This window comes from Dendrobates tinctorius, unplaced genomic scaffold, assembly GCF_039654945.1.
Source record: "Dendrobates tinctorius isolate UK_male_01 unplaced genomic scaffold, ASM3965494v1 ptg000143l, whole genome shotgun sequence".
NCBI lineage: Eukaryota > Metazoa > Chordata > Amphibia > Anura > Dendrobatidae > Dendrobates > Dendrobates tinctorius.
The window spans coordinates 2,589,009-2,604,671 of NW_027361810.1; the positions used below are offsets into that span (position 1 = coordinate 2,589,009).

The 15,663-nt window shown below is 42.3% G+C and overlaps 1 long non-coding RNA gene across 1 annotated transcript in view; it reads right to left on the reverse strand.

Moving 5' to 3' along the window:
- LOC141049151 (uncharacterized) overlaps positions 1–15,663 on the reverse strand; it is a 77,919-nt gene that overhangs the window by 15,589 nt on the left and 46,667 nt on the right. Inside the window, exon 2 of the long non-coding RNA XR_012220265.1 lies at positions 9,278–9,624. This is a non-coding gene — a long non-coding RNA (uncharacterized lncRNA). The remainder of the gene's footprint in view (positions 1–9,277; positions 9,625–15,663) is intronic.

A 15,663-nucleotide genomic window follows, 5' to 3' on the forward strand; every position in this document is an offset into this window, starting at 1 on the left:
CGTTTGGCCGACTCCAGGTAAATCAAATTCTTGTGGTCAGTAAGGACCACGACTTGATGTTTAGCTCCCTCCAACCAATGTCGCCACTCCTCAAATGCCCATTTCATGGCTAACAGTTCCCTATTCCCCACATCATAGTTACGTTCGGATGGGGAGAACTTTCGGGAAAAGAAAGCACAGGGATTCATTTTAGATGTTACAGGATCTTTTTGGGACAAAACAGCTCCTGCACCAATCTCTGAAGCGTCCACCTCTACCTGAAAGAGGAGTGAGACATCAGGTTGCCGCAAAACCGGAGCAGAAGGGAACCTTCGCTTCAGCTCCTGAAAGGAAGAAACAGCCTCCGGAGACCAATTCAGCACATCAGCACCCTTCTTAGTCAAATCAGTCAATGGTTTGGCAATACCAGAAAAATTAGCTATAAATTTACGATAAAAATTAGCAAAACCCAAATCTTGTGGAGGGCCTTCAAAGAAGTGGGCTGAACCCAATCATAAATGGCCTGTACCTTGGCCGGGTCCATTTCAATAGTTGACGGAGACAAAATAAATCCCAAAAATGATATCCTCTGTACACCAAAAAGGCATTTCAATCCCTTGACATACAGGGAATTCTCCCTCAAAATCCGGAACACAGTCTGAACATGTTCCACATGAGAATCCCAATCCTTGGAGAAGATCAAAATATCATCCAGATAGATGATCAAAAACTTATCCACAAAGTCTCGGAAAATATCGTTCATGAAGCACTGGAACACAGAAGGAGCATTAGTGAGCCCAAAAGGCATCACCAGGTACTCAAAATGTCCCTCCGGAGTATTAAACGCCGTCTTCCATTCATCCCCATGCTTAATGCGAATAAGATTATACGCCCCCCTGAGGTCAAGCTTGGTAAACCAGCAAGCACCTTTAACTCTGGAGAATAGATCAGAAATCAGGGGTAACGGATACTGATATTTAACAGTAATTTTGTTGAGGGAACGATAGTCAATACAAGGCTTTAATGAACCATCTTTCTTGGCCACAAAAAAAAACCCAGCACCTAAGGGTGAAGAGGATGGTCTAATATGACCCTTCTCCAACGCCTCCTTAATATAGGATCGCATAGCCTCGTGCTCGGGTACAGATAAATTGAAAAGTCGACCCTTGGGAAATTTACACCCAGGGCTCAGCTCAATTGCACAGTCATAACTCCTATGAGGAGGCAGAGACGCAGACTCATTCTCACTAAATACATTATAAAAATCAGCCAAATAGTCAGGAACATCATGCGACTGGGGAGAGGTGGAAAAAATAGGAGTGTCACTAAGGGCACACCGACAACCCCAACTCACCACATACACAGATTTCCAATCAAAAACTGGATTATGGATTTGCAACCAGGGAAACCCCAGAACAATGGTATCATGCAAATTATGCAACACCAAAAATCTGCAATTTTCTTGATGGTCTGGGGCGACCCGCATTACCACCTGGGTCCAAAACTGAGGTTTATTCTTCGCCAAAGGAGTAGCATCAATACCCCTCAAAGGGATAGGCATCCGCAGAGGTGTCAAAGGAAACCCACAATGTTTAGCAAAATCCAAGTCCATCAGGTTCAGGGCTGCTCCCGAATCCACAAAAGCCTTAGCGGAAAATGTGGACAGGGAGCAGATCAGAGAAATTGCCAGAAAAAACTTAGGTTGAACACCACCCACAGCAAATGTGTGTGCAATACGTTTCTCTCGTTTAGGGCAGACAGAAATAATATGAGAGGCATCTCCACAGAAAAAACACAGCTTATTACGCCTTCTGAACTCCTGACGTTGTGACCTAGACAAAACTCTATCACATTGCATAGGTTCAGACATTTGTTCAACAGATGGCAACACCTCTCGTGCAGTTTTGCGTTCACGCAAATGCCAATCAACCTGAATGGCTAATGACATAGAATCGTCAAGACCAGAGGGAACAGGAAATCCCACCATAGTATCTTTTACGGTTTCTGACAAACCCTTCCGAAAGAGAGCTGCCAAGGGACCATCATTCCAGGTAGTAAGGACCGCCCACTTTCGGAATTTTTGACAGTACAACTCTGCAGAATCCTGACCCTGGCTCAATGCCAACAGGGCCTTTTCAGCCTGATCAATCGCATTAGGTTCATCATACAACAACCCCAAGGCCTGAAAAAATGCGTTCACATCAGTCAGAATAGGATCATCAGGTTTCAAAGAAAACGCCCAATCCTGAGAATCGCCGCGCAGCAAAGACATGACAATTTTAAACTGCGGCGCGGAGCTCCCCGATGAGTTAGGCTTCAAGGCAAAAAATAATTTACAATTATTCTTAAAATTCAAAAATTTAGACCGATCCCCAGAAAACACATCAGGAGCAGGGATCCTTGGTTCAGCAGCATGTGAATGAGCGAGATAGGCGGAAATTCCCCGCACTTCAGCAGTAAGCTGCCCCACACGATCAGACAATTGCTTAATCTCCATTGAGAAAAAAATGCCCCCTACGGCCTCAGAGAAATAGAGAAAAAAATATACACCAAAAAAAAAAATTCTCACACTTTTTTTTTTTTTACAATTCTCTCCTACTATTGAGCACCCTAGAATCTGCGGTATGGCTGGTGATTCTGTTATGAATGAGTCACCGGAGGAGGAGAAAACAAAAATACAAGCTAAGTCCAGAAAATCGGAGAGGTTGGTAGCTATCGGATTGCAGACCCCTGATCCTATACACCACAACTAACAGTAGCCGTGGGGGGTTCCTACGGTGCCCTAGACCCCTCGTCACAGCCGGAGAACTACATAAGCCTAAAGAAGGAAAGGGGAAATCTAAACTGCCCCAGAGCAGACCCCAAAGCAAAAGACAGCCCTCAACATGTATTGACGGTGAAAAACAGATGAAAACACAAACACAGACAGAAAGACAGGCTGAGGAAACGATGGGGCCCAACTAACTAGATAGGACAGGACAGAAAAGATGCTGGCTGCAATCCGCAAAAAACCCTACCAAAAATGTCCCAACCGTCTGATAGGGAAAAAGGCCCTGAAGTTGCTAGACTTCAAAATCACTATATCAGCACTCAGGTATATTCTGAAAACAGAGCAAAGAGATCAACTGATCAGAGACAAAAATGGAATTCAGCCAGTCCCAACCAGGACTGGCTGAACACAAACACCAAGAAAACCAGACAAAATCTCATGGAATAATGGCAGGGCAAAAAACTTAGCTTTTAGTAGACAGGAACTAAGCTGGATGCAAGAGCTCAGAGCAGAAAGGATCACCAGCAGCCCTGCAGGGCGTCGGCTGCCTTATATCCACTCAGAAATTCCAGATGTCCAATCACACTCCGCCTGTTCAGATGACAGGTTCTTCCCATCCCAATCAATTTCACTACCTCTCTTCACCAGCAGAGGGAGTTAATCAGACATCAAAGGTGAAGGGGAGAATGAACTCACAACAGGCAGTATTATAGCAGTTATATTCTTGTATATATGGGTCAGTATTATAGTAGTTATATTCTTGTATATAGTGGCAGTATTATAGTAGTTATATTCTTGTACATAGGGGGCAGTATTATAGTAGTTATATTCTTGTACATAGGGGCAGTATTATAGTAGTAATATTCTTGTACATAGGGGCAGTATTATAGTAGTTATATTCTTGTATATATGAGGCAGTATTATAGTAGTTATATTCTTGTACACGGGGCAGTATTATAGTAGCTATATTCTTGTACATAGGGGGTAGTATTAAAGTAGTTATATTCTTGTACATAGGGGCAGTATTATAGTGGTTATATTCCTGTACATAGGGGCAGTATTATAGCAGTTATATTTTTGTATATATGGGTCAGTATTATAGTAGTTATATTCTTGAACATAGGGGCAGTATAATAGCAGTTATATTCTTGTATATACTGTATGAGGCAGTATTACAGTAGTTATATTCTTGTGCATAGGGGCAGTATTATAGTAGTTATATTCTTGTACATAGGGGCAGTATTATAGTAGTTATATTCCTGTACATAGGGGCAGTATTATAGCAGTTATACACTCACTGGCCACTTTATTAGGTACACCTGTCCAACTGTGTGTTAAGACTTAATTTCTAATCAGCCAATCACATGGCGGCAACTCAGTGCATTTAGGCATGTAGACATGGTCAAGACAATCTCCTGCAGTTCAAACCGAGCATCAGTATGGAGAAGAAAGGTGATTTGAGTGCCTTTGAACGTGGCATGATTGTTGGTGCCAGAAGGGCTGGTCTGAGAATTTCAGAAACTGCTGATCTACTGGGATTTTCACGCACAACCATCTCTAGGGTTTACAGAGAATGGTCCGAAAAAGAAAAAAAATCCAGTGAGCGGCAGTTCTGTGGCCGGAAATGCCATGTTGATGCCAGAGGTCAGAGGAGAATGGGCAGACTGGTTCGAGCTGATAGAAAGGCAACAGTGACTCAAATTGCCACCCGTTACAACCAAGGTAGGCAGAAGAGCATCTCTGAACGCACAGTGCGTCGAACTTTGAGGCAGATGGGCTACAGCAGCAGAAGACCACACTGGGTACCACTCCTCTCAGCTAAGAACAGGAAACTGAGGCTACAATTTGCACAAGCTCATCGAAATTGGACAGTAGAAGATTGGAAAAACGTTGCCTGGTCTGATGAGTCTCGATTTCTGCTGCGACATTCGGATGGTAGGGTCAGAATTTGGCGTAAACAACATGAAAGCATGGATCCATCCTGCCTTGTATCAACGGTTCAGGCTGGTGGTGGTGGTGTCATGGTGTGGGGAATTTTTTCTGGGCACTCTTTGGGCCCCTTGGTACCAATTGAGCATCGTTGCAACGCCACAGCCTACCTGAGTATTGTTGCTGACCATGTCCATCCCTTTATGACCACAATGTACCCAACATCTGATGGCTACTTTCAGCAGGATAATGCGCCATGTCATAAAGCTCGAATCATCTCAGATTGGTTTCTTGAACATGACAATGAGTTCACTGTACTCAAATGGCCTCCTCAGTCACCAGATCTCAATCCAATAGAGCATCTTTGGGATGTGGTGGAACGGGAGATTCGCATCAGGGATGTGCAGCCGACAAATCTGCGCCAACTGTGTGATGCCATCATGTCAATATGGTCCAAAATCTCTGAGGAATGCTTCCAGCACCTTGTTGAATCTCTGCCACGAAGAATTGAGGCAGTTCTGAAGGCAAAAGGGGGTCCAACCCCTTACTAGCATGGTGTACCTAATAAAGTGGCCAGTGAGTGTATTCTTGTATATATGGGTCAGTATAATAGTAGTTATATTGTTGTACATAGGGGGCAGTATTATAGTAGTTATATTCTTGTACATAGGGGCAGTAGTATAGTAGTTATATTCTTGTACACAGGGGGCAGTATTATAGTAGTTATATTCTTGCACATAGGGGGCAGTATTATAGTAGTTATATTCTTGTACATAGGGGCAGTATTATAGTAGTTATATTCTTGTACATAGGGGCAGTATTATAGTAGTTATATTCTTGTATATACAGTGGGGCAAAAAAGTATTTAGTCAGTCAGCAATAGTGCAAGTTCCACCACTTAAAAAGATGAGAGGCGTCTGTAATTTACATCATAGGTAGACCTCAACTATGGGAGACAAACTGAGAAAAAAAATCCAGAAAATCACATTGTCTGTTTTTTTTCATTTTATTTGCATATTATGGTGGAAAGTAAGTATTTGGTCAGAAACAAAATTTCATCTCAATACTTTGTGATATATCCTTTGTTGGCAATGACAGAGGTCAAACGTTTTCTGTAAGTCTTCACAAGGTTGCCACACACTGTTGTTGGTATGTTGGCCCATTCCTCCATGCAGATCTCCTCTAGAGCAGTGATGTTTTTGGCTTTTCGCTTGGCAACACAGACTTTCAACTCCCTCCAAAGGTTTTCTATAGGGTTGAGATCTGGAGACTGGCTAGGCCACTCCAGGACCTTGAAATGCTTCTTACGAAGCCACTCCTTCGTTGCCCTGGCGGTGTGCTTTGGATCATTGTCATGTTGAAAGACCCAGCCACGTTTCATCTTCAATGCCCTTGCTGATGTATCTCACGATACATGGCCCCATTCATTCTTTCATGTACCCGGATCAGTCGTCCTGGCCCCTTTGCAGAGAAACAGCCCCAAAGCATGATGTTTCCACCACCATGCTTTACAGTAGGTATGGTGTTTGATGGATGCAACTCAGTATTCTTTTTCCTCCAAACACGACATGTTGTGTTTCTACCAAACAGTTCCAGTTTGGTTTCATCAGACCATAGGACATTCTCCCAAAACTCCTCTGGATCATCCAAATGCTCTCTAGCAAACTTCAGACGGGCCCGGACATGTACAGGCTTAAGCAGTGGGACACGTCTGGCACTGCAGGATCTGAGTCCATGGTGGCGTAGTGTGTTACTTATGGTAGGCCTTGTTACATTGGTCCCAGCTCTCTGCAGTTCATTCACTAGGTCCCCCCGCGTGGTTCTGGGATTTTTGCTCACCGTTCTTGTGATCATTCTGACCCCACGGGGTGGGATTTTGCGTGGAGCACCAGATCGAGGGAGATTATCAGTGGTCTTGTATGTCTTCCATTTTCTAATTATTGCTCCCACAGTTGATTTCTTCACTCCAAGCTGGTTGGCTATTGAAGATTCAGTCTTCCCAGCCTGGTGCAGGGCTACAATTTTGTTTCTGGTGTCCTTTGACAGCTCTTTGGTCTTCACCATAGTGGAGTTTGGAGTCAGACTGTTTGAGGGTGTGCACAGGTGTCTTTTTATACTGATAACAAGTTTAAACAAGTGCCATTACTACAGGTAATGAGTGGAGGAAAGAGGAGACTCTTAAAGAAGAAGTTACAGGTCTGTGAGAGCCAGAAATCTTGATTGCTTGTTTCTGACCAAATACTTATTTTCCACCATAATATGCAAATAAAATGAAAAAAAAACAGACAATGTGATTTTCTGGATTTTTTTTTCTCAGTTTGTCTCCCATAGTTGAGGTCTACCTATGATGTAAATTACAGACGCCTCTCATCTTTTTAAGTGGTGGAACTTGCACTATTGCTGACTGACTAAATACTTTTTTGCCCCACTGTATGAGGCAGTATTATAGTAGTTATATTCTTGTACATGGGGCAGTATTATAGTAGTTATATTCTTGTACATGGGGCAGTATTATAGTAGTTGTATTCTTGTACATAGGGGAAGTATTATAGTAGTTATATACCTGTACATAGGGGCAGTATTATAGCAGTTATATTCTTGTATATATGGGTCAGTATAATAGTAGTTATATTGTTGTACATAGGGGGCAGTATTATAGTAGTTATATTCTTGTACATAGGGGCAGTATTATAGTAGTTATATTCTTGTACATAGGGGCAGTAGTATAGTAGTTATATTCTTGTACACAGGGGGCAGTATTATAGTAGTTATATTCTTGCACATAGGGGGCTGTATTATAGTAGTTATATTCTTGTACATAGGGGGCAGTATTATAGTAGTTATATTCTTGTACATAGGGGCAGTATTATAGTAGTTATATTCTTGTACATAGGGGGCAGTATTATAGTAGTTATATTCTTGTACATAGGAGCAGTATTATAGTAGTTATATTCTTGTATATAGGAGCAGTATTATAGTAGTTATATTCTTGTACATAGGGGGCAGTATTATAGTAGTTTTATTCTTGTACATAGGAGCAGTATTATAGTAGCTATATTCTTGTACATAGGAGCAGTATTATAGTAGCTATATTCTTGTACATAGGGGCAGTATTATAGTAGTTATATTCTAGTACATAGGGGCAGTATTATAGTAGTTATATTCTAGTACATAGGGGCAGTATTATAGTAGTTATATTCTTGTACATAGGGGCAGTATTATAGTAGTTATATTCTTGTACATAGGAGCAGTATTATAGTAGTTATATTCTTGTACATAGGGGGCAGTATTATAGTAGTTATATTCTTGTACATAGGAGCAGTAGTATAGTAATATTCTTGTACATAGGAGCAGTATTATAGTAGCTATATTCTTGTACATAGGAGCAGTATTATAGTAGCTATATTCTTGTACATAGGAGCAGTATTATAGTAGTTATATTCTTGTACATAGGAGCAGTATTATAGTAGTTATATTCTTGTATATAGGGGCAGTATTATAGTAGTTATATTCTTGTATATAGGGGCAGTATTATAGTAGTTATATTCTTGTACATAGGAGCAGTATTATAGTAGTTATATTCTTGTACATAGGGGCAGTATTATAGTAGTTATATTCTTGTACATAGGAGCAGTATTATAGTAGTTATATTCTTGTACATAGGAGCAGTATTATAGTAGTTATATTCTTGTACATAGGAGCAGTATTATAGTAGTTATATTCTTGTACATAGGTGCAGTATTATAGTAGTTATATTCTTGTACATAGGAGCAGTATTATAGTAGTTATATTCTTGTACATAGGAGCAGTATTATAGTAGTTATATTCTTGTACATAGGAGCAGTATTATAGTAGTTATATTCTTGTACATAGGTGCAGTATTATAGTAGTTATATTCTTGTACATAGGAGCAGTATTATAGTAGTTATATTCTTGTACATAGGAGCAGTATTATAGTAGTTATATTCTTGTACATAGGAGCAGTATTATAGTAGTTATATTCTCGTATATAGGGGCAGTATTATAGTAGTTATATTCTTGTATATAGGGGGCAGTATTATAGTAGTTATATTCTTGTACATAGGAGCAGTATTATAGTAGTTATATTCTCGTATATAGGGGCAGTATTATAGTAGTTATATTCTTGTATATAGGGGCAGTATTATAGTAGTTATATTCTTGTACATAGAGATTGTATTACAGTTCCTTGAGAAAGCAATCGGGTTTTTAATGTGAAAATGAAATCTTAAAGCATAAAGAATATAAACATATTTCATAACTTTTGGTAATGTAATTTTCCAATTTTTTTGTATACCATTCATGATATTTTTTTTCCTTACTGAAATCCATGTTACATCTTTGAACAGTGCCCCTAGAGGCCTGTGGGTGTCAGAGCATCAGAAAGTATATTTTTGTTGAGTTCCCCCTCTGGTGATTCTACCCGGTTACGCAGCACCCATTGAGCCTTTGTACATTCTTTTCACTAATGAGAAGGACAATGGCGCTTGTGATTTTGTCATTCCCTTGACATTGTGTTTTTTTTTCTGTTTTGATTTTCATCTTATAAAACAGTGAAAATAAACATAAAAAAATAATAACCGTAATTATTCCAGGTTTTCGGTCATGTTTCGTTCCAGGCTGCTGTTATTTCAGGTGTGTCGCACAGAATTTGTCTCCATTAAGATCCCTTTGTGACTCTGCCTTTGTCGGTAACCACAATAGTGTCCATTGTGTGTCGTGATAACACCGCTCTGTTTTCTGCTCCCGACCGTTGGACCGTCACCCGTCTAATAAACCATCAATAATAATTCTGCTGCTTTTTAATTAAAGACGACCTGTCACCAATCTGTTTTTCTTATTGTATTCCCTGTGAAATAACAGTTCTGAAGCTTCTTTTCTTGGGACTCCGTGTCCTCTTGTTCCTCTGTTATTCCTCCTGAACATTTCTATGAAAAATGACAATTGAATGTTATTGATTAGGGCGGTTTGTCTCTGCACAATCAGACCTGTCCCATCAGTCCCGTGTTTAGTAAAGGAAGTAGCTGCACATATTGAGCAGGAGGAATAATCGGCACAATATAATGTTATGAGCAATGGCGTAACTAGAGTCCAATGGGCTCCGGTGAAAACTTGGACTTGGGCCTCCCTCCACCAGCATAGTCATCAGATGTACGAGTCCCTGTAACAATGTCCTCCATTCTGTAATAACCTTCACTGACCTATAATAATATCACTCTGTCCTTGGCCCTTTCAGTAATAATGTCCCTTGTCCTGAGCCCCTTCCCAAAATAATGTCTCCGTCCTGAGCCCTGTTCTAATATAATGTCCTCCGTCCTGAGCCCCTTCCTATAATAATATCCACATCCTGAGCCCCTTCCTGTAATAATGTCCCCCATCATGAGTCCCTGTCTATAATAATGTCCCCATCCTGAGCCCTGTTGTATAATAATGTCCTCTATCATGAGCCCTACTCTATTATAATGTCCCTTGTCCTGAGCCCCTTCCTGTAATAATGTCCCCCATCATGAGTCCCTTTCTATAATAATGTCCCCATCCTGAGCCCTGTTGTATAATAATGTCCCCTATCATAAGCCCTACTCTATTATAATGTCCCTTGTCCCTTGTCCTGAGCCCTACTCTATTATAATGTAGAAAGGAATGTCCAGCTCCATGATGTAGTGAAAACATATAAATCCTTTTATTCACTTAATCCATTCAAAGGTGAGGTTAAAAGGCCAGCACAGAAAAACAAGGCTTGCGTATTCAATTTCTGTTATAATGTCCTTTGTCCTGAGCCCTGCTCTATTCTAATATCCTCCATCCTGAGCCCCTTCCTATAATAATGTCCACATCCTGAGCCCCTTCCTGTAATAATGTCCCCTATCATGAACCCTGTTCTATAATAATGTCCCTTATCCGGCACCCCATGCTGTAATACAGTAATGTCCCCCGCCATGTAATGTCTTCCTTTCTGTCGCTCTTCTCCAACACATTTTTTAAAAAATAAATGATCAGTTCTCTCCCATCCCTTCTCCCATATGTCCTCTTTCTGCTCCACAGAGTGATGGTCAGCACACGACCGTGATGTCATGCACCCCTGTGACAGCACGCGCTGGCCGCCCCTGATTGACTGGCACTGTATATAGCTATTGCGGTGCAGGGAGCCAGTGGCTCTCTGCACCACAATACATTTTACCTGAATGTACGTCCGAGGACACATTCAGCTGAAAATGGTGCTGGTTTCTGCAGACGCCAAGACTCCATGGGCCTGTTCGCAGTTGCACCCACTTGAAATAACCTTAGTTATAAGAAGTGGTGTTTAATAAAGAATAGAAATAACCTTGCACATCACAGTGCAGCCTCAAGTCACTGACACTTCCAGGACATCGTCTGACCAGTCAAGAGGTAGAAGCCATTGTGAATTAATCTCAATTAACATGAATTAACGTGGGGACATTACGACAAGAAGGGGGCCTAGGTAGGGAAGAATGGGAACCAAAATGGGTGACATTACTACAAAGTGCTAACCAGGATGAGGACATTACTACAAGATGGGACTAGGATGAGGGACTTACTACAAGATGGGACTAGGATAGGGGACATTACTACAAGATGGGACTAGGATGGGGGACATTACTAGAAGATGGGACTAGGATGGGGGACATTACCACAAGATGGGACTAGGAGATGGGGGACATTACTACAAGATGGGACTAGGATGAGGGGCATTACTACAAGATGGGACTAGGATGAGGGACATTACTACAAGATGGGACTATGAGATGGGGGACAATACTACAAGATGAGACTTGGATGGGGATATTACTACAAGATAGGACCAGGATGGGGGACATTACTACAAGATGGGACTAGGATGGGGGACATTACTACAAGATGGGACTAGGATGAGGGACATTACTACAAGATGGGACTAGGATAAGGACATTACTACAAGATGGGAAACAGGATGAGGGACATTACTACAAGATGGGACTAGGATAGGGGACATTACTACAAGATGAGACTTGGATGAGGGACATTACTACAAGATGGGACTAGGATGAGGGACATTACTACAAGATGGGACTATGAGATGGGGGACAATACTACAAGATGAGACTTGGATGGGGACATTACTACAAGATAGGACCAGGATGGGGGACATTACTACAAGATGGGACTAGGATGGGGGACATTACTACAAGATGGGACAAGGAGATGGGGGACATTACTACAAGATGGGACAAGGACGGGGGACATTACTACAAGATGGGACTAGGATGAGGGACATTACTACAAGATGGGACTATGAGATGGGGGACATTACTACAAGATGAGACTAGGATGGGGGACATAACTACAAGATGGGACTAGGATGGGGACATTATTAGAAGATGGGACTTGGATGAGGGACATTACTACAAGATGGGTCTAGGATGAGGGACATTACTACAAGATGGGACAAGGATGGGGGACATTACTACAAGATGAGACTAGGATGGGGGACATGACTACAAGATAGGACCAGGATGCGGCACATTAATACAAGACGGGAAACAGGATGAGGGCATTACTACAAAATGGGACTAGGATGAGGGACATTACTACAAGATGAGACTAGGATGGGGGACATTACTACAAGATGGGACTATGAGATGGGGGACATTACTACAAGATGAGACTAGGATGGGGGACATTACTACAAGATGGGACTAGGATGGGGACATTATTAGAAGATGGGACTTGGATGAGGGACATTACTACAAAATGGGACTAGGATGAGGGACATTATTACAAGATGGGACAAGGATGGGGGACATTACTACAAGATGAGACTAGGATGGGGGACATGACTACAAGATAGGACCAGGATGCGGCACATTACTACAAGACAGGAAACAGGATGAGGGCATTACTACAAGATGGGACTATGAGATGGGGGACATTACTACAAGATGAGACAAGGATGGGGGACATTACTACAAGATGGGACTAGGATGGGGACATTATTAGAAGATGGGACTTGGATGAGGGACATTACTACAAGATGGGACAAGGATGAGGGACATTACTACAAGATGGGACAAGGATGGGGGACATTACTACAAGATGAGACTAGGAAGGGGGACATGACTACAAGATAGGACCAGGATGCGGCACATTACTACAAGACAGGAAACAGGATGAGGGCATTACTACAAGATGGGACTAGGATGGGGAATATTACTAGAAGATGAGACTAGGATCGGGGACATTACTAGAAGATGGGACTTGGATGAGGGGCATTACTACAAGATGAGGACCTTTATTACAAGTTGAGGGACATTACCACAAAATGGAGACCAGAATGTGGTAGATTATTACAGGACGGAGGACATCATTACAGATTTGGGGCCAGAATTACTATGTGCGACGAATTGTTAAACAATATTACCGTATGGGGCCGATTTCTTTATTATAAATTAAAAAGGAATTCAAAATAAAAAATATTTTGTCACTAAAAATTACGTTTTATGTGAAAACTGAAGTAAAAAAAGAAACCTTGTACCATAACATACGTGATAAACACTATTAAAAAGTATGTGAAAATGGTACAAAATGATCGAAAAGTCGTCTACAGCAGAACACAAATGGCATCACTGAGAATACCACCTTGTCCCGCAAAGACGGTGGCTGCCATATACAGACTTTTACTCTGTGCAGCCCTTTTATCTGGCTGAGTGTGAGACCCCTGGTCAACAATCATTTTCTAGTTGTAATGTATATTGTGTACTTTCTAGGATACAATGTATCACCTCCTATATTCTGGAGCCTCTAGTCTCCTGCTCGCTCTTTACAACCTATCACACAATAATCTGCCCTTCTCGTCTGTCATCTGCATTTGGCGTCTGTTTGCTTGAACTTTAGACAAACCGCTTCAGTTTGATTTTAATGAGGGACGTGATTCACATGGGCGGAAAGTTTGAAGATGGCTCCGAGCATTACTTAAAATACCCATAATTTGCCGTCAGGTTAAACTCACTCCTGCTAAGCGCTAATTAGTAACGGGAATCCTGTTATACCTGGCGTGTCCTTGCCTGACTTTACACGTTAAGCAGTGAGAGTCGATGCTTCACGCTGTGAGATCACGGCTCTGCTCTCCCGGCCCGGGGTCCGGCTCTGTCCACACAGGCCACCGGTTATAATACTGCAGCGCCGTTACCAAGACACGTTCTTACCGGCGAGAAAAGCACAAAAGTCAATAAAGGGCATCAGGGATGAGCGAGTGACTTGTCATAACCCAATTCCTTACAAGTTCCCACCTTCACTCCCAAATTTAGCAGATTTATCCCGATCATATTTTGGGGGGATTCACTCACGTCCAACGGGTATTTATAAACAGTGCGATTTTTCTGATGTTTTCTTGGCTTTTACTAGTAATACATGAATTTTATCAGGTAAGGAAAATGCACATTGCCGGTTACTAAGGATGTGAATTTGCAAAAGGCAAATGTTATGGTTCGGCAGCACAGGACTAGGGTAGGAGGGGGGAAAACTGCACTGCGACTAGGCTGATGCCCTACGATGGAGTGGGCGACCCATTCCTTGCGAATAGACCCACCGATGATCCTATGCTAATCTCAAGCGAAGACCTATAGATAGGGGGAAGGGCGTCCCTGAAAGATCTAAGGACTGGGTACAAAAATGGGTCACCCCCTAACAGAAAACTAAGAGAAGGCTGCAGAAACAAACTGAAAACAGAAACTAAGACCAGCAGAACCAGAGGTCCCAGAACTGCACTAAATAAACACACAGAAGGCAAAGCAAAGCTCCAAGCCAGAACTCAAGCAGATTAACACTGTTGTCCAGCAAGGAGTGGGAGACAGGTGCAGGCTAATAAAGGGTGATACAATCACCTGACCAAAGGCAAACCCAGCACCAGAGGAAAAAGACCAGCAGCCAGAACACCACAAGAAAATGGCAGAAAGTCACAAACTGAGCAGATTCTAACAGCAAATTGGATTTGCCCCGAATGCTACAAAAATTTCAGATTCTCCTGGACTTGGATTTTTTGCTGATGGATTTGCTGAATTGTAGCGGGACGGCAAATGGATTAAAAGAAAATACTTTGGCACTCAGCTGTCCACTGCCGCCTATGTCCGGTCCCCCGCTCAATCCGGCCTCCTCTTTTCTCCTTCCTTCTGCACATGACGTTCTATTTTCCCCGTCCTCTTACACCGGGGCTTCCGCTTCTGAAGACACTGCGTCATGTTGTGCGTCACCCAAGGTGTAAGCAGCAGTCAGTGACTCGGAGTCTGAAGCCCCGACACGGTGCGAGGAAGCCAAGCAGGACGTCACGATGATCTCCGAATGAAAGAGCAAAGATGAGGCTGGAGGAGCGGATGATGGGCACCGGAGCGGATGATGGGCATCGGAGCGGCAGGGGAGCAGCGAGATGAGTAGTTATTTATTTTCACCCTATGTTTATTACGCTCTTAGGTCGGGAGAAGCTGCGAAGCACTTGATGAGAATCGGATTTCCCTGCCAAATTTGAGCAATCTGTCAAATTTCAACCTCTGCAGAATTTGTTATCTTCTGGTCAGAGTCCAAAGGATAAGTGCCTCATAGGGTTTAGTGCTACAGGACCACTTTAGAGGGGTACTCAGTCCTTTAAAAAAGGGGGATATACCATGATGGCAGTGAATGCAGCTGCAATAAGGCCTGAGCGTGGGTCCAATGGTGGCGATATAGCATTGGTGCAACCTGTGTAATCACAGAGGGGCCCCAGAGGTCAGGGGGCCACTACCATGTCCAAAGCAGTTATTAGGCTGTAAGGGGCCCTTCAGTAGTGTCAGCATTTGCATTTTTCTTAAGTCACTTTTTTCTTTCTTGTACTATTCATTGCTCTTCGTTGCGCCAAGTTCTTCGCGCATGAATTTTATACAAAATCAAAGAAGCTCTTTACTTCTGTCTTTAACCTTTTTTGCACCTTTTTAGAGCAAGTT